The following is a 22,178-nucleotide window of genomic DNA, read 5'->3' as shown; positions in this document are numbered from 1 at the left end:
TCTGGGAGGAAAAGTATTTTAAGGGGGATGAAGTTCACATCTCCTTGGTGAAATTTCAAGATCCTTATTTCATCCTTTCTGTGGATGCAGACTCAGTCGGAACAGAGGTCATAGTCCTCGCTCTGACTTTCAAAGGAACTTCAAATATGCATGGCTTATTTGGCTTTGCCCGGCAGGGCTTGCCCGGCGGGGTGAGAATGGCGTTTGTCAGGCGTTCGTCAGGCGATCGGAAGGGGTGAGGCGATAATTTATGGTTCAATGGTTTTCATGAAGTCTTCTTGATACGATGAAAGCAGGAAAGGGAAGCTTGTCAATAAGCAAACTTAAGACAAGGTGTGACTCCTAGAAAGAATGACTTGGAAACAACATACAGAAACTCACATATAAAAAGGCCCTGATGAGGCTTGAACTCATGACCCCTGGTTTACAAGACCAGTGCTCTGCCACTGAGCTACAAGGCCAGCCTGCCTGCAGTATGTAAATCGCTTCATGTATTCTTACTGCGGTATGAAGATATCTATGATTTTGAGACTCTGTATGGAAATGCAGTTGCATTTGAATGTCTACATGCGTGCACAAATTGAAGAGCATGCTTAAGACACTTTTCTTGGAAGTAGGAAAAACTCCATTTTGATTTGAGAACATAAGAGTATTCACATTTATGACCATACTGATAGCTCTAGTTAGTATGTCCACAATCAGTGACAGATAGAGAACTCACTTATTAGAAGTGATCTGTCTCTGTGGGGCAGACATATGTCAACAGTCATACACTTGAGATGGCTGAAACTTTAGGAGTAAGAGCTGCTTTCTTATCAGTCTATCTATCCAAACTGGTTAGAAGTAACCCTGGGCGTCCGAATCGGCTACGCCCACGGAGTAGGCGTAGTGTTGCCTTCTACGCATTTTGCGTAGACAGCGTAGCCGGCAACACTACGCCCACTCCGTGTGCGTAGCCGATTCGGCCGCCACCCGCCTCCCTCCCGCCCTCCCCTACATACATTATTTAAGCAACTAACCTTAATAAAACAATTTTTAAAGCACTTACCATGTCCGGGGCTCTTCCGGGGCTCCCTCTTGGAATAGCGTCCCTTCCTGGATACCAATGCGCATGCGCGGCCTCCCGCGCATGCGCAGTGGTATCCAGGACGACGCTATTCCAAGAGGGAGCCCCGGACGAGCCCCGGACACGGTAAGTGCTTTAAAATTGTTTTATTAAGGGTAGTTGCTTAAATAATGTATGTAGGGGAGAGCGGGAGGGAGGTGCGTAGTGGGGCTACACGGAGTGCGGGAGTGGGCGTAGCTTCTCGCCCACTCCGCGTAGCTCCGCGGAGCCCCACTACGCCCACTACGACCAGGGTTAGTTAGAAGGCCAGGAGTGAGGGAAAGGCAATCCTCTGGACACTTCATGAAAGATCTAATTTCAATTAAGCACAAAACACTTCCCTTAATTTGACATAATTGCCAAAATGGAATAGTCAGGTGGGCCCTTCTAGTGGATTATGGCTGTGTCTTGAAAGAGAGTGTAATTGTACTACGAGACATGCCCACCTTCAAAAGAGTGTCTGATGGCGTTCCGACGAAGGTGGGATTCGAACCCACGCGTGCAGAGCACAATGGATTAGCAGTCCATCGCCTTAACCACTCGGCCACCTCGTCTGCCTTAGGTGACTATGTTTCATTTTTTAGGAAATTCTTACGATGTGCTAATTACAAATAATCATAAGTTTCTCCTAGACTGTGTCAGAACTGGCAAATATATGTGGTGTTCAATAGACAGAGCACATGATATAGCAGAATTATCAAATCTGTTCCATTAGGACTGTAGTTTTTAATAGTCATGATAACATGCTAGCATGTGAGTCGATCTTGCACAGTGAATAAGGGAGCAATGCCAGTATCTACTTGGTCAGCTCTAGATGGCTCAACTGGGGAGGTATGAGAACAGTGAGCTCCAGTGGCGCAATCGGTTAGCGCGCGGTACTTATACAGCAGTACTTGCATTGAGGCATGCCGAGGTTGTGAGTTCGAGCCTCACCTGGAGCAGCTTACTGGTTTTTCATAAACCATTTCACTAAAACTAAAGATTAAACTCAGGGGAAAGACGGCCCTTGCTAGAGAGTTTTTACTTCTTTTCAGGATCTGCGTGTCCGACTCTTCCAGGTGCAAATATCACAATCCTATTCGATGCTCCTTATAAACATTCCATGATGTGCCGTCTTGCATAGCATGCAAACACCACATCAGTGCATTTAAAAATACATTTGTAGAATAATAAATATGATGAAAACATTGTTGTCACGGGATAACCATATACTGAGGAGCTGCAAACAGTGCTGTATCAGCTACTTACAGTAAAATTTAACTGAAAGACATATCAAAAGAAGAGCGTCATCATATTAATGTTTCTAGTCAACATAAGAGTTGCACCATAGCAGCTTATGGTGCTTTCTGCTCAGATTGTGCCTCCAATCCCACATTGATTTTTTTTATTCTTTGCAGTTTAAAAAAACAATTCATGCTCAAAGTTAACTTTTTAAAACCATTCAACCTAATATATTTATTTCTCTAACTTGTGAATGTGGTCCATGTTCTCTTTTCCTCATCCCCATCACGATACTCCTTTTCCCGAAATCAGGTTCACTTCTTTATCCAGCCCACCCATCCAAGGTCACCAAATCTATGAAGCGATTCTGCTTTTTCTCACATTCTCTCTATGTACAAGATACCTTGTATCATTTGAATGGACAGCAGGAGAGTCGGATATTTATGGTTAGTGGGGGTGGGGTTTTGAAGATTAACCTCATTTGACTAAGAGCCGGGGCATCTGGGAGGAAAAGTATTTTAAGGGGGATGAAGTTCACATCTCCTTGGTGAAATTTCTAGATCCTTATTTCATCCTTTCTGTGGATGCAGACTCAGTCGGAACAGAGGTCATAGTCCTCGCTCTGACTTTCAAAGGAACTTCAAATATGCATGGCTTATTTGGCTTTGCCCGGCGGGGTGAGAATGGCGTTTGTCAGGCGTTCGTCAGGCGATCGGAAGGGGTGAGGCCATAGTTTATGGTTCAATGGTTTTCATGAAGTCTTCTTGATACGATGAAAGCAGGAAAGGGAAGCTTGTCAATAAGCAAACTTAAGACAAGGTGTGACTCCTAGAAAGAATGACTTGGAAACAACATACAGAAACTCACATATAAAAAGGCCCTGATGAGGCTTGAACTCATGACCCCTGGTTTACAAGACCAGTGCTCTGCCACTGAGCTACAAGGCCAGCCTGCCTGCAGTATGTAAATCGCTTCATGTATTCTTACTGCGGTATGAAGATATCTATGATTTTGAGACTCTGTATGGAAATGCAGTTGCATTTGAATGTCTACATGCGTGCACAAATTGAAGAGCATGCTTAAGACACTTTTCTTGGAAGTAGGAAAAACTCCATTTTGATTTGAGAACATAAGAGTATTCACATTTATGACCATACTGATAGCTCTAGTTAGTATGTCCACAATCAGTGACAGATAGAGAACTCACTTATTAGAAGTGATCTGTCTCTGTGGGGCAGACATATGTCAACAGTCATACACTTGAGATGGCTGAAACTTTAGGAGTAAGAGCTGCTTTCTTATCAGTCTATCTATCCAAACTGGTTAGAAGTAACCCTGGGCGTCCGAATCGGCTACGCCCACGGAGTAGGCGTAGTGTTGCCTTCTACGCATTTTGCGTAGACAGCGTAGCCGGCAACACTACGCCCACTCCGTGTGCGTAGCCGATTCGGCCGCCACCCGCCTCCCTCCCGCCCTCCCCTACATACATTATTTAAGCAACTAACCTTAATAAAACAATTTTTAAAGCACTTACCATGTCCGGGGCTCTTCCGGGGCTCCCTCTTGGAATAGCGTCCCTTCCTGGATACCAATGCGCATGCGCGGCCTCCCGCGCATGCGCATTGGTATCCAGGACGACGCTATTCCAAGAGGGAGCCCCGGACGAGCCCCGGACACGGTAAGTGCTTTAAAATTGTTTTATTAAGGGTAGTTGCTTAAATAATGTATGTAGGGGAGAGCGGGAGGGAGGTGCGTAGTGGGGCTACGCGGAGTGCGGGAGTGGGCGTAGCTTCTCGCCCACTCCGCGTAGCTCCGCGGAGCCCCACTACGCCCACTACGACCAGGGTTAGTTAGAAGGCCAGGAGTGAGGGAAAGGCAATCCTCTGGACACTTCATGAAAGATCTAATTTCAATTAAGCACAAAACACTTCCCTTAATTTGACATAATTGCCAAAATGGAATAGTCAGTTGGGCCCTTCTAGTGGATTATGGCTGTGTCTTGAAAGAGAGTGTAATTGTACTACGAGACATGCCCACCTTCAAAAGAGTGTCTGATGGCGTTCCGACGAAGGTGGGATTCGTACCCACGCGTGCAGAGCACAATGGATTAGCAGTCCATCGCCTTAACCACTCGGCCACCTCGTCTGCCTTAGGTGACTATGTTTCATTTTTTAGGAAATTCTTACGATGTGCTAATTACAAATAATCATAAGTTTCTCCTAGACTGTGTCAGAACTGGCAAATATATGTGGTGTTCAATAGACAGAGCACATGATATAGCAGAATTATCAAATCTGTTCCATTAGGACTGTAGTTTTTAATAGTCATGATAACATGCTAGCATGTGAGTCGATCTTGCACAGTGAATAAGGGAGCAGTGCCAGTATCTACTTGGTCAGCTCTAGATGACTCAACTGGGGAGGTATGAAAACAGTGAGCTCCAGTGGCGCAATCGGTTAGCGCGCGGTACTTATACAGCAGTACTTGCATTGAGGCATGCCGAGGTTGTGAGTTCGAGCCTCACCTGGAGCAGCTTACTGGTTTTTCATAAACCATTTCACTAAAACTAAAGATTAAACTCAGGGGAAAGACGGCCCTTGCTAGAGAGTTTTTACTTCTTTTCAGGATCTGCGTGTCCGACTCTTCCAGGTGCAAATATCACAATCCTATTCGATGCTCCTTATAAACATTCCATGATGTGCCGTCTTGCATAGCATGCAAACACCACATCAGTGCATTTAAAAATACATTTGTAGAATAATAAATATGATGAAAACATTGTTGTCACGGGATAACCATATACTGAGGAGCTGCAAACAGTGCTGTATCAGCTACTTACAGTAAAATTTAACTGAAAGACATATCAAAAGAAGAGCATCATCATATTAATGTTTCTAGTCAACATAAGAGTTGCACCATAGCAGCTTATGGTGCTTTCTGCTCAGATTGTGCCTCCAATCCCACATTGATTTTTTTTATTCTTTGCAGTTTAAAAAAACAATTCATGCTCAAAGTTAACTTTTTAAAACCATTCAACCTAATATATTTATTTCTCTAACTTGTGAATGTGGTCCATGTTCTCTTTTCCTCATCCCCATCACGATACTCCTTTTCCCGAAATCAGGTTCACTTCTTTATCCAGCCCACCCATCCAAGGTCACCAAATCTATGAAGCGATTCTGCTTTTTCTCACATTCTCTCTATGTACAAGATACCTTGTATCATTTGAATGGACAGCAGGAGAGTCGGATATTTATGGTTAGTGGGGGTGGGGTTTTGAAGATTAACCTCATTTGACTAAGAGCCGGGGCATCTGGGAGGAAAAGTATTTTAAGGGGGATGAAGTTCACATCTCCTTGGTGAAATTTCTAGATCCTTATTTCATCCTTTCTGTGGATGCAGACTCAGTCGGAACAGAGGTCATAGTCCTCGCTCTGACTTTCAAAGGAACTTCAAATATGCATGGCTTATTTGGCTTTGCCCGGCAGGGCTTGCCCGGCGGGGTGAGAATGGCGTTTGTCAGGCATTCGTCAGGCGATCGGAAGGGGTGAGGCGATAGTTTATGGTTCAATGGTTTTCATGAAGTCTTCTTGATACGATGAAAGCAGGAAAGGGAAGCTTGTCAATAAGCAAACTTAAGACAAGGTGTGACTCCTAGAAAGAATGACTTGGAAACAACATACAGAAACTCACATATAAAAAGGCCCTGATGAGGCTTGAACTCATGACCCCTGGTTTACAAGACCAGTGCTCTGCCACTGAGCTACAAGGCCAGCCTGCCTGCAGTATGTAAATCACTTCATGTATTCTTACTGCGGTATGAAGATATCTATGATTTTGAGACTCTGTATGGAAATGCAGTTGCATTTGAATGTCTACATGCGTGCACAAATTGAAGAGCATGCTTAAGACACTTTTCTTGGAAGTAGGAAAAACTCCATTTTGATTTGAGAACATAAGAGTATTCACATTTATGACCATACTGATAGCTCTAGTTAGTATGTCCACAATCAGTGACAGATAGAGAACTCACTTATTAGAAGTGATCTGTCTCTGTGGGGCAGACATATGTCAACAGTCATACACTTGAGATGGCTGAAACTTTAGGAGTAAGAGCTGCTTTCTTATCAGTCTATCTATCCAAACTGGTTAGAAGTAACCCTGGGCGTCCGAATCGGCTACGCCCACGGAGTAGGCGTAGTGTTGCCTTCTACGCATTTTGCGTAGACAGCGTAGCCGGCAACACTACGCCCACTCCGTGTGCGTAGCCGATTCGGCCGCCACCCGCCTCCCTCCCGCCCTCCCCTACATACATTATTTAAGCAACTAACCTTAATAAAACAATTTTTAAAGCACTTACCATGTCCGGGGCTCTTCCGGGGCTCCCTCTTGGAATAGCGTCCCTTCCTGGATACCAATGCGCATGCGCGGCCTCCCGCGCATGCGCATTGGTATCCAGGACGACGCTATTCCAAGAGGGAGCCCCGGACGAGCCCCGGACACGGTAAGTGCTTTAAAATTGTTTTATTAAGGGTAGTTGCTTAAATAATGTATGTAGGGGAGAGCGGGAGGGAGGTGCGTAGTGGGGCTACGCGGAGTGCGGGAGTGGGCGTAGCTTCTCGCCCACTCCGCGTAGCTCCGCGGAGCCCCACTACGCCCACTACGACCAGGGTTAGTTAGAAGGCCAGGAGTGAGGGAAAGGCAATCCTCTGGACACTTCATGAAAGATCTAATTTCAATTAAGCACAAAACACTTCCCTTAATTTGACATAATTGCCAAAATGGAATAGTCAGTTGGGCCCTTCTAGTGGATTATGGCTGTGTCTTGATAGAGAGTGTAATTTTACTACGAGACATGCCCACCTTCAAAAGAGTGTCTGATGGCGTTCCGACGAAGGTGGGATTCGAACCCACGCGTGCAGATCACAATGGATTAGCAGTCCATCGCCTTAACCACTCGGCCACCTCGTCTGCCTTAGGTGACTATGTTTCATTTTTTAGGAAATTCTTACGATGTGCTAATTACAAATAATCATAAGTTTCTCCTAGACTGTGTCAGAACTGGCAAATATATGTGGTGTTCAATAGACAGAGCACATGATATAGCAGAATTATCAAATCTGTTCCATTAGGACTGTAGTTTTTAATAGTCATGATAACATGCTAGCATGTGAGTCGATCTTGCACAGTGAATAAGGGAGCAGTGCCAGTATCTACTTGGTCAGCTCTAGATGGCTCAACTGGGGAGGTATGAGAACAGTGAGCTCCAGTGGCTCAATCGGTTAGCGCGCGGTACTTATACAGCAGTACTTGCATTGAGGCATGCCGAGGTTGTGAGTTCGAGCCTCACCTGGAGCAGCTTACTGGTTTTTCATAAACCATTTCACTAAAACTAAAGATTAAACTCAGGGGAAAGACGGCCCTTGCTAGAGAGTTTTTACTTCTTTTCAGGATCTGCGTGTCCGACTCTTCCAGGTGCAAATATCACAATCCTATTCGATGCTCCTTATAAACATTCCATGATGTGCCGTCTTGCATAGCATGCAAACACCACATCAGTGCATTTAAAAATACATTTGTAGAATAATAAATATGATGAAAACATTGTTGTCACGGGATAACCATATACTGAGGAGCTGCAAACAGTGCTGTATCAGCTACTTACAGTAAAATTTAACTGAAAGACATATCAAAAGAAGAGCGTCATCATATTAATGTTTCTAGTCAACATAAGAGTTGCACCATAGCAGCTTATGGTGCTTTCTGCTCAGATTGTGCCTCCAATCCCACATTGATTTTTTTTATTCTTTGCAGTTTAAAAAAACAATTCATGCTCAAAGTTAACTTTTTAAAACCATTCAACCTAATATATTTATTTCTCTAACTTGTGAATGTGGTCCATGTTCTATTTTCCTCATCCCCATCACGATACTCCTTTTCCCGAAATCAGGTTCACTTCTTTATCCAGCCCACCCATCCAAGGTCACCAAATCTATGAAGCGATTCTGCTTTTTCTCACATTCTCTCTATGTACAAGATACCTTGTATCATTTGAATGGACAGCAGGAGAGTCGGATATTTATGGTTAGTGGGGGTGGGGTTTTGAAGATTAACCTCATTTGACTAAGAGCCGGGGCATCTGGGAGGAAAAGTATTTTAAGGGGGATGAAGTTAACATCTCCGTGGTGAAATTTCTAGATCCTTATTTCATCCTTTCTGTGGATGCAGACTCAGTCGGAACAGAGGTCATAGTCCTCGCTCTGACTTTCAAAGGAACTTCAAATATGCATGGCTTATTTGGCTTTGCCCGGCGGGGTGAGAATGGCGTTTGTCAGGCGTTCATCAGGCGATCGGAAGGGGTGAGGCGATAGTTTATGGTTCAATGGTTTTCATGAAGTCTTCTTGATACGATGAAAGCAGGAATGGGAAGCTTGTCAATAAGCAAACTTAAGACAAGGTGTGACTCCTAGAAAGAATGACTTGGAAACAACATACAGAAACTCACAAATAAAAAGGCCCTGATGAGGCTTGAACTCATGACCCCTGGTTTACAAGACCAGTGCTCTGCCACTGAGCTACAAGGCCAGCCTGCCTGCAGTATGTAAATCGCTTCATGTATTCTTACTGCGGTATGAAGATATCTATGATTTTGAGACTCTGTATGGAAATGCAGTTGCATTTGAATGTCTACATGCGTGCACAAATTGAAGAGCATGCTTAAGACACTTTTCTTGGAAGTAGGAAAAACTCCATTTTGATTTGAGAACATAAGAGTATTCACATTTATGACCATACTGATAGCTCTAGTTAGTATGTCCACAATCAGTGACAGATAGAGAACTCACTTATTAGAAGTGATCTGTCTCTGTGGGGCAGACATATGTCAACAGTCATACACTTGAGATGGCTGAAACTTTAGGAGTAAGAGCTGCTTTCTTATCAGTCTATCTATCCAAACTGGTTAGAAGTAACCCTGGGCGTCCGAATCGGCTACGCCCACGGAGTAGGCGTAGTGTTGCCTTCTACGCATTTTGCGTAGACAGCGTAGCCGGCAACACTATGCCCACTCCGTGTGCGTAGCCGATTCGGCCGCCACCCGCCTCCCTCCCGCCCTCCCCTACATACATTATTTAAGCAACTAACCTTAATAAAACAATTTTTAAAGCACTTACCATGTCCGGGGCTCTTCCGGGGCTCCCTCTTGGAATAGCGTCCCTTCCTGGATACCAATGCGCATGCGCGGCCTCCCGCGCATGCGCATTGGTATCCAGGACGACGCTATTCCAAGAGGGAGCCCCGGACGAGCCCCGGACACGGTAAGTGCTTTAAAATTGTTTTATTAAGGGTAGTTGCTTAAATAATGTATGTAGGGGAGAGCGGGAGGGAGGTGCGTAGTGGGGCTACGTGGAGTGCGGGAGTGGGCGTAGCTTCTCGCCCACTCCGCGTAGCTCCGCGGAGCCCCACTACGCCCACTACGACCAGGGTTAGTTAGAAGGCCAGGAGTGAGGGAAAGGCAATCCTCTGGACACTTCATGAAAGATCTAATTTCAATTAAGCACAAAACACTTCCCTTAATTTGACATAATTGCCAAAATGGAATAGTCAGTTGGGCCCTTCTAGTGGATTATGGCTGTGTCTTGAAAGAGAGTGTAATTTTACTACGAGACATGCCCGCCTTCAAAAGAGTGTCTGATGGCGTTCCGACGAAGGTGGGATTCGAACCCACGCGTGCAGATCACAATGGATTAGCAGTCCATCGCCTTAACCACTCGGCCCCCTCGTCTGCCTTAGGTGACTATGTTTCATTTTTTAGGAAATTCTTACGATGTGCTAATTACAAATAATCATAAGTTTCTCCTAGACTGTGTCAGAACTGGCAAATATATGTGGTGTTCAATAGACAGAGCACATGATATAGCAGAATTATCAAATCTGTTCCATTAGGACTGTAGTTTTTAATAGTCATGATAACATGCTAGCATGTGAGTCGATCTTGCACAGTGAATAAGGGAGCAGTGCCAGTATCTACTTGGTCAGCTCTAGATGGCTCAACTGGGGAGGTATGAGAACAGTGAGCTCCAGTGGCGCAATCGGTTAGCGCGCGGTACTTATACAGCAGTACTTGCATTGAGGCATGCCGAGGTTGTGAGTTCGAGCCTCACCTGGAGCAGCTTACTGGTTTTTCATAAACCATTTCACTAAAACTAAAGATTAAACTCAGGGGAAAGACGGCCCTTGCTAGAGAGTTTTTACTTCTTTTCAGGATCTGCGTGTCCGACTCTTCCAGGTGCAAATATCACAATCCTATTCGATGCTCCTGATGGAGCGAGATAGAAAACAAAATTTTGTTTAAACTCGCAAAGTCACATTTCCATAACATGAATAAAATTATTAATGATTTGTGATATGTCGTGCTAATACAACCTAGATTAAACTTTACACGTGGGGGGACTAACATGTGTGCTCATAAACGTGCATAAATGTTGCATCTTTTTGTTCGTGCAAAATAATAAAATAATTTATTGTTTTCGTTTTTGTCATTACTAACTGCTGCATATTTAAAATAAGCATGTGCTTGTTTTGCTTTTCCTTGTCTGTGTGATGTCATTTCTACTATTCTAGGTGCATATGGGTCTCATAGAAAAACGGAGACTGGTAAATATAAACGCTGCTTTATTTGTTTGCAATGGCTAGGTAACATTTTGATTAATCGGGTGGGTTAATTATTTAGTAAACCATGGGGTGGATACAGAATATACTTTATTTCTTACATTAATACTTTTCTTGTGTTTGTTTTATACTAGAAATCATAAGTTGCCTGCTTTTGAGGCCTAGCTATTTGAGCCGCAAAATAAAAGCTGACCTATAATTCTGCAGAAAGTCACGAGACGCCCATTCTGAATTAAAACGTTTATTGAAGCTGCATTCACAAAGCAAAAACTGATGAGCTGACATCATTCTGTCGGACATGGCCAAGGTCGAAAGTGAACTTTTTGTCAGTCCTTAACTTGGCATCCGCGGAAGTTGCACTGAAAGACTATGGAAGCTGCGAGGATGACTTAAAACAAAGTTGCAATCGCAGGAAGCCTCTGGCTTCACGTGGAAGAGACAATGGTCTTTGTAAGACATGATTTTGTGGAACTTTTTAAGAATCGGGTGACATGTCACTTGTCACTCTCAGCCAATGGGACGTCGAGTATTTCTGAAAATTTTCCTTCGCTAGTTTAGTTAGCGTAGAAAGGTATAAAAAGTCATGCCCTTAGGGTTGGGCTGGCTGCTGCTTTCTGACTTTCCGATGAGGGTGATGTGCTGCTGGACTTTGCGTGGAGCACGTAAGAATCCTCAAAGAACTTTACTTTAATTTCTATCTATTTTAGCTCAGTTAGGGAAATAGGTTTTAGAAATGCTAAACTTTATATAATTTCTTTAAACTGATTCAATTGCTTAAACTGTGTTTTTCTTAATTCTTACTATCATGCTTGCTTTGTTGCTAATAAATTTCATTTATAAAACTTACAACTTATATACCATAATTTAGAAATTAAAATCTTACTTTTGACAAACAAGCTGGTCTTGGTTATTTAGAAGTATAGGTTACCTTTAGCTAGATCACGTCGCCTATGGTGGTCGTTTAAATGGTTGGGTTTTATTCTAATGACAATATTCTTTCTGCAAATGTATAAAATGTTTATAGTTTGTAAATAATGTGTATATAGATTTATTCTGACCACCTGATTCAGTAGGCCCAAAAATATATCAGGTTCATAAATGGGTCCATGTATAGTTTAGAATTTTGTTTATAGGTTATGAAATTGGGTAGCGTAGTTTATGATATATTTTCTATAGCCCGCTGGATCAATTATCTGGTAGCAGAAATTGATGGTTGCTAAGCGGTAACCAAGGTAACATGTTGGTTGCTAAGGATTGCGTCATGGTATGCAAATAGGATTAATGTTTTAACACTCGTTAAGTTCGTTTTTCGTGCCTATCTGTAAGCTATACCGGTATAGATTGTGTGGCGAGAAATTAGTCACGCAAGCCATCTGTTCGTTTGTAGTGATATCGCCGAGTATCACAAGAGGTATCGCCGTGTACCATAGTGTTGTCGCCGAGCAGCACAGTTTTAGGGCTAGGTCTGAATCTTGTATAGTGAGGATTTTCTAAGAAATCAAAACAGCATGAGAATAGGGACAAAGCGCCTTCCATAAAACTCACTGTGATGAGAGTATTAGTTATATCCGAGCTTGAGTGAAGGGTAAAATTTAACGTCGGTGCATGATTATCTATAAACAGGTTAGAGTCCTGTACGGGTACATGTTTCATATCTATAAACAGGTGAGAGCCCTGTACGGATAACGTCGTTATTTTGCTAACGGTGCATGATTTCTATAAACAGGTGAGAGTCCTGTACGGATTTCGTGTGTGTTTGAATTTAGGGAATTTTCCGTGTAAAAGTGCGAGTTTGAATTGTATTTTATGTTCAAGTGGAACTCTTAGAACTTTCACTTCGCGGTGGGTTCAGAGCAAAGCGAGTTCATAATTATACGTGTTAGAAGGGTGGGGTAAGGTTACTCTACTGACAATTGAATATTATCCTTAGTGTGAATAGCGCCGTCTATTCCGAAGTGTGGATACTTGAATGTGTGTAAACTATCCTAATTAGTGAAACGAACAGATGTTGTCTTTATAAGTCATTGTTAAGAATTAATTTACACTGAAAAGTGTTCTTAAAATGGCGCTGTGAAAAGATTTTGTGAAGGAGGGGTAAGCGCCAGGAGAGAGAAACGAGAAACCGCAGCTGCTGTGTACGTCACAGAGCCGCGCTGAGATTGGGTGACCTACGTCACAAGCTGTATTCTGATTGGCTCCTGAGTCTCTGACGGCCTGTGAGCTGATTGGTCCTTAGGAAAATCTCCAAAATTATTGGTTGAGCAGGAAACTGACGTAGCTCAACTGCCATTGGCTTGTTGGTGTGTTTCGCGCACGGATTGGTTGTTTTGCGGAACATCCCGGAAATATTTTACGAACGATTTTGTGAATTAAATTTAACTTTTAAAAATGAGTTATCATTTTAAACATGTTGAGAAAAAGACAACATTATTTCAGAAATTTAAGAATTTATTTTCACCTGACAAGAAAATCGAAACGCGAGGTGGTAAACTACTTCATAAGTATAAAACACCTGCAGCGTACATGGAAGGTGAATACGGATATCATACTGTCTTATGGTTCGACAGTTGGAAACGTTATACTAAAAACGATGGTGTTTTGGCTTGGCCTGATGATGGTTCATTTAATGTAAGAGTTTTAAGAAACTTACGAGAGAAAATGAATGCTCTTGTTCCTAAACCGAGACCAACTCAATTTGAAGCTTTAGTTGAGTGGGAAGATGAGATGTATCAGTTACAAAGAGAAGCTAGTGGAATTAAAAGACCTTCTAAAAATCCATCATGGAAAAGAGAAACTCATGAAGATAGATTACGAATGTGGAGACAGGGAAACATGAGTGAAGGATTGTATTTAATTCATGAAATGGTAATGGGTTCTCCTACAGGAAAATCTATGGAAAGTGAATCTGAGGATGCAATTATGGAAGAAATATATACAACTGCTAAAAATAAACAGCCTAATCAGTCTTTGAGACCTCCTAGATCATGGTCTACTCCGGTGGTTTCTACTGAAACTTCACCGAGTGCACCTCCAATTAGTGAAGCTCCTAAACTTTATCCAAATAATTGTGAAATCACTGAAACTCCTAGAAGACCAGAATTTGAGAATGTTCGAAATGAGGGTAGACATTTTTCAATGACTCCAAGAGCAAGGGAACCTCCAAAAGATTATACAAGAGAGACAAGAAATGTTGATGAGGATGATTATAATGAATACTTAAGGTCTAAAGAAGAATTAATTAAAAGAATGACAAAAGGCATGGAAGCTGTCACAGTTCCAGTAACAATAGGTCCTGTTCAACCTGTATTTGATCAAAGAAATACAAACAAAACTGGATTAACTATTCCTTTAAATACAGAAATTCAAAAGCCTGCTGAAAAATTTTATTCAGACTTGACTGAATTAAACACTTCTAGATCGAGAATGCCTGATTTAACCTTTAATGAGGATTTATCTCCAAAAACACCAATGGGTGCTATGTCAGATGTAGGAAGTCCTGAAGTCAGGGTAACTACACCAAAGCTTGATGTGGCCAAATTAAAAGCAAATATTGAAGAATTAATAATTGGAACAATTGGCCCAGATAGTTTAAATTACTATCGGGATGATGAACTACTATTCATTTGCAAAAGTATTCAGTGGAAAACGAAAAATAAATATGATCAATTAGAGGATCTAGCTGCAGAACTTGAAATCGATGTGAGTAAACAAAAGAATTTTGCAAAACATTACAGATTAGATTTCTCAGAAAGCGACATTGAGAGTTTGAACTCAATGGGAAGAATAGTTCACATTAAAGATTTAATTGTCTATATCAAAAAGCTAGGAGAACTGAACAAATGGAGAGTGAAATGGACTAAAAGGAAGGAAGATGAAAGATTAGAAAGAATGTCAAAACAATTTCCAATGAGAGAAGTTGCAGGTGGAGGATATGTTCATGTCCCATGGTCGAGACAGGACATTCTGTTATTCACAAATGACTTTCCAAAATTAAGAGAGAAACCTGTTGAGTGGTACAGGCAAGTCGATAGATTTATCAAAGTGTCAAAAGTTCTGTGGATTGATTTGGATGGATTTTTTGACATTGTTGTTCCATCTGATCTTTGGACAGAATGTAAAATATCTATTAGTTGGCCAAAAACAGAACCTGAGCGAATCAAAGAAACAGGTGCCCCAAATCCACTCGTAATGGATTTTTACGAGAAAGTAATTGTTTGGATGAAAAACAAAATTCCACCCAAAGAAGTTGATTGGGTTAAAATAGAGAGAACAGAGCAGGAAACAAAAGAATCAGTTCATTCTTTTTATGAAAGACTACTGTTAATCTTTAAACAATACAGTGGTTATGAAAAATTAGATGAGAAAGACATGAGTCATTTTATCTATAGATTTGTTTATGGACTAAAGCCTGAAATTGGAGAAATGATCAGAACTAGTATTGTCGGATGGCAAGCACTATCTATTGATGATATTCTGAGAAAGGCAAAATATTGTAGCGATGAATTAGAAGTAAAACAGAAAAAGCTGAAGGAGAAAGCCATGTGGGCACAGGTAAAAGTAGCTGAGCAACAGATTGCCAGCATGGGAAATAAGAACACTAATTTTGTTCAAACTGGAAATACGAACCAGATACAAGGAAAGTTTAAAGGTAATAATTTCCAAAAGAAATTTAGCCCAAAAATAGAAGAGCTGAAACAAAGATTACCTTGTTTTAATTGTGGCGAAATTGGACATTGGAGGGACGAGTGTCCTCATCCTCCTAGAAATTTAAAGAATCCCTTATTGAATCCACAGATGCAGAATGGTGTTAACGTGCAGCAACAGCTACAGATGCAACAGGGGTTAAATGAATTTAATATTCAGCGACAATTACAACAACAGCAACAACAACAGGTGAATAATCGTCAAGACCAGTTGCCACAACCACCTTTTCCGAATTGTGGGGGAGTTCAAAAATATAATCCAAACGTGGGATTTCAGGGATGTGAACAGGTAATAAAACCACAAAAACAGCAAAAGCAGCAAAGGGTTCAAATGCAAAATGCTTCACAACAATTTTTATTAACAGAAAGCCAAGACAGTGATTCTGATGATTATTGCTGACGGTGCCCGAGAGAGGAGGAAGAGTGTGTTGTTGGAGCCACTCTTGAGGTTGACCAGTCTGGTCCTTATGTAAACGGGAAAGTTAATGATGTAGACATCACTTTTCTAGTGGACACTGGTGCTACCCGTTCTACTGTTAGATCAGTGGAAATTGAAAACCTACCTCTCTCTGGGGATACCATCCAAGTTGTCGGAGTAAGTAATCAGCAAATTAAAACAGACTTAACTGATCCAGTACCAGTTGAAATTGGAAATTACAGAGACAAACACAGATTTGTGGTTTGTAATAGTAGTCCAGTAAATCTATTAGGTAGGGACATCCTATGTAAAATGAATTGCAGAATATATTGTTCTCCTGAAGGAGTTGAATTACAAACAATGGAGGAAGATGGTTTGTACAGAATGACAATGATGATGATGGAAGCAGAAGAAACAAAATTGTTTCCTGCATTTGAAGAAAAAGATTTACCTGAAGAGCTAAAAGAAACAGTGAAATCTGAAATATGGGATTTTACTGGGAATGAGATGGGTTTGATGAAAAACGTAGATCCTGTTAAAATTGCATTGAAGCAGGGAATAGAATTTCCAAACACTCCACAATATAAAATGAAAACAGAGACAATTGAAGGTGTTACACCTGTAATTGAAAAATTAATCAAGCAAGGTGTATTGGAAGAAATGAAGAGTAGCTCTTGTAATTCACCAATTATGGGAGTTAAAAAGGCTAACGGAACATTTAGGATCGTACAAGATTTGAGAAAGGTTAATCAAATTGTTATTCCATGTTGTCCTGTGGTTCCAAATCCAGCAGTAATTCTATTTCAGATTCCATATGATGCTGAATGGTACACAGTCATTGACCTTTGCAATGCATTCTTTACTGTTCCTCTACACCCAGACAGTTATGAAATCTTTGCTTTCAGATTCCAAGGTAAGACCCTTGGATGGACAAGAATCCCTCAGGGCTATACAGAAAGTCCTTCAATCTTTAACGAACTGTTAAAAAGATCATTAGAAGATTTAGACTTACCAGGTAGGTCTACGTTGGTGCAGTATATTGATGATTTGTTAATAGCTGCTAAGACAAGAGAAAATTGTGTAACAGACACAATAATTCTGTTAAATCGCCTTGCAGAAGAAGGACACAAAGTGTCCCCAGCAAAATTACAGTTTTGCAAACAGGAAGTGAAATATCTTGGTCACAGAATTGCAAAAGGAAAAAGACAAGTAACAATAGAGAGAATAAAAATGATTCAAGCAATGTTACCGCCAAGAACACAAAGACAGGTCAGAATGTTTTTGGGAATGGTAGGATACTGTCGACAATGGATAAGTGGATTTTCAGTAATTGCGAAACCACTACAAAGACTGACCAAATCAGATGTAAAAGATCCAATTATTCTCAATGATGTTGAGATGGAATCTTTTGAAAACTTGAAAAAGAGCTTATGCCAAGCTCCTGCTTTGGGTATGCCAAATTATGAGAAAGATTTTGAACTGTATTGCAGTGAGAGAGAAGGATGTGCATTATCTGTGTTAATTCAGAGACATGGAAACCTAAAGAAACCTATTGCATATTTCTCTGCAGTTCTTGATCCAATTGCAAAAGCATTACCAGGTTGTTTAAAAGCGGTTGCAGCTACAAGTATTAGTCTTGAACAAAGTGAAGGAATCATTATGGGATTTCCTGTAAAAGTTTTTGTGCCTCATTCAGTTGAAATATTACTGACAAGAGGTAAGACTCAACATTTAACAAGTAGCAGATTGACAAAGTATGAGAAAATCATACTAGGAGCAGATAATGTTTCGATTTCAAGATGTTTGAATCTGAATCCTTCTACATTACTGCCTGATTCAGAAATCGTTAATGACATTGAGACAGAACATGAATGTTTAGATGTCATGGAATTCTGCACAAAACCAAGAAAAGACATCAAAGACAGACCTTTGCCTGAATCGGATTTTGTCTACTTTGTAGATGGCTCATGCTTAAGATCCGAAGGTGGTGTCTTGAAAGCTTCATACTCAGTTTGTACAGTCGAAAACATTAAAGAAGCATCATGTCTTGAAGGAGTTCGTTCAGCTCAAGTAGCTGAATTGATTGCTTTAATTCGTGCATGTGAAGTATCAAAGGATATAAGAGTTACCATCATTACTGATAGTCAGTATGGGTACGGAGTTGTGCATGATTATGGACAACTCTGGTCACAGAGAGGATACATGACATCAACAGGGTCACCAATTAAAAATGCAGTTTTCATTAGAAGATTGATTGAAGCAATACAATTGCCAAAAGAAATTGCCATAGTCAAGTGTGCAGCACACACTAGAGGAACTGATTATATTTCCAAAGGAAATGCCTTCGCAGATGAAACAGCAAAGTACTGCGCAAGGAAAAATTATTCTTACAATCGGAATAGAAGCACAGAAACTGATTCAAATTCATTAATGCTAACAACTATTGTAGAAACATGGAATGAGATTAGAGATTTACAAAACGAAGCAGATGATGAAGAAAAAGACCAGTGGTTAAGATCAGATTGTAGACAACGTGATGAAGATGGAGTGTGGGTTTACAAAGATGGGAGAGTAGTTTTACCAAATTGCATGATTTCTGACATGGCCAGATTATATCATGGTCCTGCACATTTAGGAAGAGATTCTATGGTCAGACTGTTTAAAGAAACATGGTTCAATACCAAATTTAGAACCATTGCAGAATCTTTTTGTCAAAGGTGTTTGTCATGCCAACAAATGAATCCAAACAGAAAATCAGTGGTGGGGACAGGAATAATTGGTCGAGAAGGTGGTCCCTTCACCAGGTTACAAATAGATTTCATTGAAATGCCATTACACAACTGTCTGAAATATGTACTTGTAATTGTATGCTTGTTCTCAAGGTGGGTAGAAGCTTTTCCTACACGACATTGTGATTCAATTACAGTAGCAAAACTAATGCTCAGAGAAATCATCCCAAGGTACGGTTTTCCAGTCACTATTGAGAGTGATGGAGGAAGTCATTTTGATAACAAACTGTTGAAATTAATTTGCGAAGCTATGAGTATTGAGCAGAAAATACACTGTGCATACAGACCAGAGGCATCAGGTGTAGTTGAACAAATAAATGGAACTATCAAAAACAGAATTGGGAAAATGTGTCTAGAGACAGGAGTTAAGTGGACTGATGCTCTTCCACTTGTTTTGATGTCAATAAGAAGTACACCAGATAAAAAGACAGGTTTGAGTCCTCATGAAATTTTGATGGGAAGAGTTATGAGGCAAGCTTTTGTACCTGTAGGTAAACTGTTGAGCATAAATGACAGTGCAATTTTGGATTACTGTAAAAGGTTATCTGATATGGTAACTTCTGTGTCTAATCAGGTGGGAACTGAAGCACAATCAAATGACAAAGTTTTGACACATGATCTGAGACCTGGAGACTGGGTCAGAACGAAAGTACATCGGAGGAGGAATTGTCTATCTCCTAGATGGCAGAAACCTAGGCAGGTAATCTTGATCACTACTAATGCTGTAAAGTGCAGAGGATTGAAGCGCTGGATTCATCCAAGTCATACTATTCCAATACCAACTCCTGAGAGTTCTGATGTTGAAAGTGATACCACAGATGACTCTGATTCTGAAGCAGAAGACAGAACAGAAGGTGAAGTAATTCCAGATTCTGAAGAACGACAAGAAAGTCGACATCTGGAAACTGTGCCAGTGAATGGAAATCTGACAAGAAAAGACTTAGAAATAATTGAAATAGATTCTGAAGGTGAAGAGAATCTGTTAAAAGGAAAGATAACTGAGGATTCGGTTGTCTATGTTGAAGACAGAGAAGCTGAACCAAAAGAAGTTTCAGACCAGGAGAGTATCGAAAGGCAGAGAACAAGCTCTGGAGTAAGGAACAAAAATCCGAAATCTGGGAAGCTAGAGGTAATTGAGGAAGAGGAGGAGAACGAATTACCGAGTACCAGTGATGGAAGACAAAGTGAAGTTCCTGAAGGAGTGAAATTGCCGTATAGAGAAGTTCCTGAGTCAATTGAAATTTCAGACTACGAAACTGAGGAAAGTGACGTGGAAGGTGGAAGTGAAAACAGAAAGAAAAGGACTTGGAAATCAGAATCGAATAATTCTGAACCAAAGAAAAAGTACGTGAGAAAAGCAGACTACTGGCCTGGTGGAAGATTGAGAGTCAGATTGATTAAAAAGCCAATAGAACAAGTTGAAGAAATCAGTAGTCAAAAGAGTCCTGGAAAAGAGGTTGGAGTTGGAAGGAAAATAGAAGTGATATCGAGAAAAGGGAAGAGAATAATTAGACCAAACCAGAAATACAAGTCTCCTGAGTGGACTTACTTAGTAATTCCACCTGTTATAGACATATATGATAGTAGTGAAGAAGAAAACGAAATCCAAGAAATTAGTGACAATGATTGAAGTACAAATTTATTGAATTGGCATAAGGCTGAAGAAATCCTGTTAGTTGACACAAGGTCGAAGAAAAACTGTCTAGTAGAAGAAAAACTTATGTATGACATAAGGTCGAAGAAATCTTGTTTAGGGTTATAAAAAGAAAAATATTTTAAAAGGGGGGTGTATATAAATTTTAAAATTTATTTTTAATTTTATTTTTGAGGCTAAAACTAACCTAAAAATGCCTTACATTAAGGAGAGCACTTCAAAATGCTCTGTTTTTAAAAGATGCTGTAAGATGACTCTGGTGTGTCTGCTCATTTTAGTTCTGCTCTGGTTGGTACTAGCTGTGATTATACCTTTAGAAATGAATAGAGAATTACACAAAGTTAATTTAACAAGCAAAGCTCTGGTTAGCCAAACTAAACATAGTGCATCTGCAAAAGTAATTGATCATCAGCCTAACATTCATCAAGATAAATCAATAGGTGATTTTTCAAGCAATACTTTCACAAAGCTTTTGAGTGAATATGTAAAGGTAATGGATGCAAAGGATTGTTATGTATGCGTTAAGTTACCCGCTTCTGTTTCTGAGGGAGTAACATATAATATGCTTCCTCTCACTTATGCTGTTACATGTAGTGTATTAACTAGTTTATTTTATCAAACTGGTCGTTTAGAATATTACTATTCAAATTATGATGAGATTTTTGCTAATGTTAAAATTGATAATGCTTTAAATAAGCATAAGAAAGCTAAACTATTAAGAGAATATTTCCTTGTTACTAACGAACTCACTTATGAGTATGCTTACAAGAATAATCTAACATGTAAATTAAGTGCTGAAGGGAAGAAATTTTTGAATATGGTTGAGGAGAGAAGAGCAATTTATAAGAGAAATGAATTAGTCAAGCAGACTAAGTCATCATTCTGGCAAAAAGAGGATGAGAAACTAAATGGCAAAATGCTTGAAAATATTGCAATTCACATAGACAAACCTGTTAGTGGAAAGCTTTGCATTAGAAGAGATAACACACTTTTTGATAATTATTTTGTAGGTGCAAGCAACTGTGAAGATACTTATCAGATTTTGGGAGGTTGGGGATTTAAAGGTGGAAAAGATCCTATCTTTCCTGGAATTTATTTTGTTTGTGGTGACAAAGCCTACTACAACCTTCCAGACCATTGGTATGGAACTTGTTATGTGGGAATTGTTTTTCCTAAAGTGTTTCATGTTGACAGAGATTCAGAAGGATTATTTAAAATTCATAATTATGTAAATAGAGCTAAAAGAGAAACTTTTACTGAAGTTCTGGGAGATATTTTCCAAGCTGTAATACCTTTTGTTGGTATAACCCTAAATGCAGGGAGAATCAGAAAATTGTCCACTATAGTTGATAGATTATCAACTGACACTGCTGATGGATTTCAATTAGTGAATGTTGAAGTTATTGCAATTAGATCCATGGTAATTCAAGATCGTCTTGCTTTAGACATACTCTTAGCAAAGGAGGGAGGAGTCTGTGGCATTTTACATGTCCAACATTGCTGTACATATATACCGGATGAAAGTAAAAATATTGAAATGTATATTAAGAATATTACACAAATGCATTCTGAAATAATTCCTTTAGAAGAAGAAGATTTTACTGGGAAACTTTCAAAT

General features: G+C 40.3%; 12 non-coding genes across 12 annotated transcripts; 4 read left to right on the top strand and 8 right to left on the bottom strand.

Moving 5' to 3' along the window:
• Positions 1 to 389: 389 nt before the first annotated feature.
• Positions 390 to 461, bottom strand: TRNAT-UGU (transfer RNA threonine (anticodon UGU)). The gene has a single exon. It is a non-coding gene; the product is annotated as a tRNA-Thr (tRNA).
• Positions 462 to 1,577: 1,116 nt separating this feature from the next.
• TRNAS-GCU (transfer RNA serine (anticodon GCU)) lies at positions 1,578 to 1,659 on the bottom strand. Its single transcript has one exon. It is a non-coding gene; the product is annotated as a tRNA-Ser (tRNA).
• A 292-nt stretch (positions 1,660 to 1,951) lies between these two features.
• On the top strand, positions 1,952 to 2,046 carry TRNAI-UAU (transfer RNA isoleucine (anticodon UAU)). The gene is made up of 2 exons: positions 1,952 to 1,989; positions 2,011 to 2,046. It is a non-coding gene; the product is annotated as a tRNA-Ile (tRNA).
• A 1,155-nt stretch (positions 2,047 to 3,201) lies between these two features.
• TRNAT-UGU (transfer RNA threonine (anticodon UGU)) lies at positions 3,202 to 3,273 on the bottom strand. The gene has a single exon. It is a non-coding gene; the product is annotated as a tRNA-Thr (tRNA).
• Positions 3,274 to 4,389: 1,116 nt separating this feature from the next.
• Positions 4,390 to 4,471, bottom strand: TRNAS-GCU (transfer RNA serine (anticodon GCU)). The gene has a single exon. It is a non-coding gene; the product is annotated as a tRNA-Ser (tRNA).
• A 292-nt stretch (positions 4,472 to 4,763) lies between these two features.
• TRNAI-UAU (transfer RNA isoleucine (anticodon UAU)) lies at positions 4,764 to 4,858 on the top strand. The gene is made up of 2 exons: positions 4,764 to 4,801; positions 4,823 to 4,858. It is a non-coding gene; the product is annotated as a tRNA-Ile (tRNA).
• A 1,169-nt stretch (positions 4,859 to 6,027) lies between these two features.
• Positions 6,028 to 6,099, bottom strand: TRNAT-UGU (transfer RNA threonine (anticodon UGU)). The gene has a single exon. It is a non-coding gene; the product is annotated as a tRNA-Thr (tRNA).
• A 1,116-nt stretch (positions 6,100 to 7,215) lies between these two features.
• TRNAS-GCU (transfer RNA serine (anticodon GCU)) lies at positions 7,216 to 7,297 on the bottom strand. The gene has a single exon. It is a non-coding gene; the product is annotated as a tRNA-Ser (tRNA).
• Positions 7,298 to 7,589: 292 nt separating this feature from the next.
• TRNAI-UAU (transfer RNA isoleucine (anticodon UAU)) lies at positions 7,590 to 7,684 on the top strand. Its single transcript has 2 exons — positions 7,590 to 7,627; positions 7,649 to 7,684. It is a non-coding gene; the product is annotated as a tRNA-Ile (tRNA).
• A 1,155-nt stretch (positions 7,685 to 8,839) lies between these two features.
• On the bottom strand, positions 8,840 to 8,911 carry TRNAT-UGU (transfer RNA threonine (anticodon UGU)). Its single transcript has one exon. It is a non-coding gene; the product is annotated as a tRNA-Thr (tRNA).
• A 1,116-nt stretch (positions 8,912 to 10,027) lies between these two features.
• Positions 10,028 to 10,109, bottom strand: TRNAS-GCU (transfer RNA serine (anticodon GCU)). The gene has a single exon. It is a non-coding gene; the product is annotated as a tRNA-Ser (tRNA).
• A 292-nt stretch (positions 10,110 to 10,401) lies between these two features.
• Positions 10,402 to 10,496, top strand: TRNAI-UAU (transfer RNA isoleucine (anticodon UAU)). The gene is made up of 2 exons: positions 10,402 to 10,439; positions 10,461 to 10,496. It is a non-coding gene; the product is annotated as a tRNA-Ile (tRNA).
• The last annotated feature ends 11,682 nt before the right edge of the window (positions 10,497 to 22,178 follow it).

This window comes from Lissotriton helveticus, chromosome 5_1 (genome assembly GCF_964261635.1).
Source record: "Lissotriton helveticus chromosome 5_1, aLisHel1.1, whole genome shotgun sequence".
In the NCBI taxonomy this organism is placed as follows: domain Eukaryota; kingdom Metazoa; phylum Chordata; class Amphibia; order Caudata; family Salamandridae; genus Lissotriton; species Lissotriton helveticus.
The sequence above is the reverse complement of the archived record's forward strand: the minus strand, read 5'-3'. Positions and strand labels throughout refer to the sequence as shown.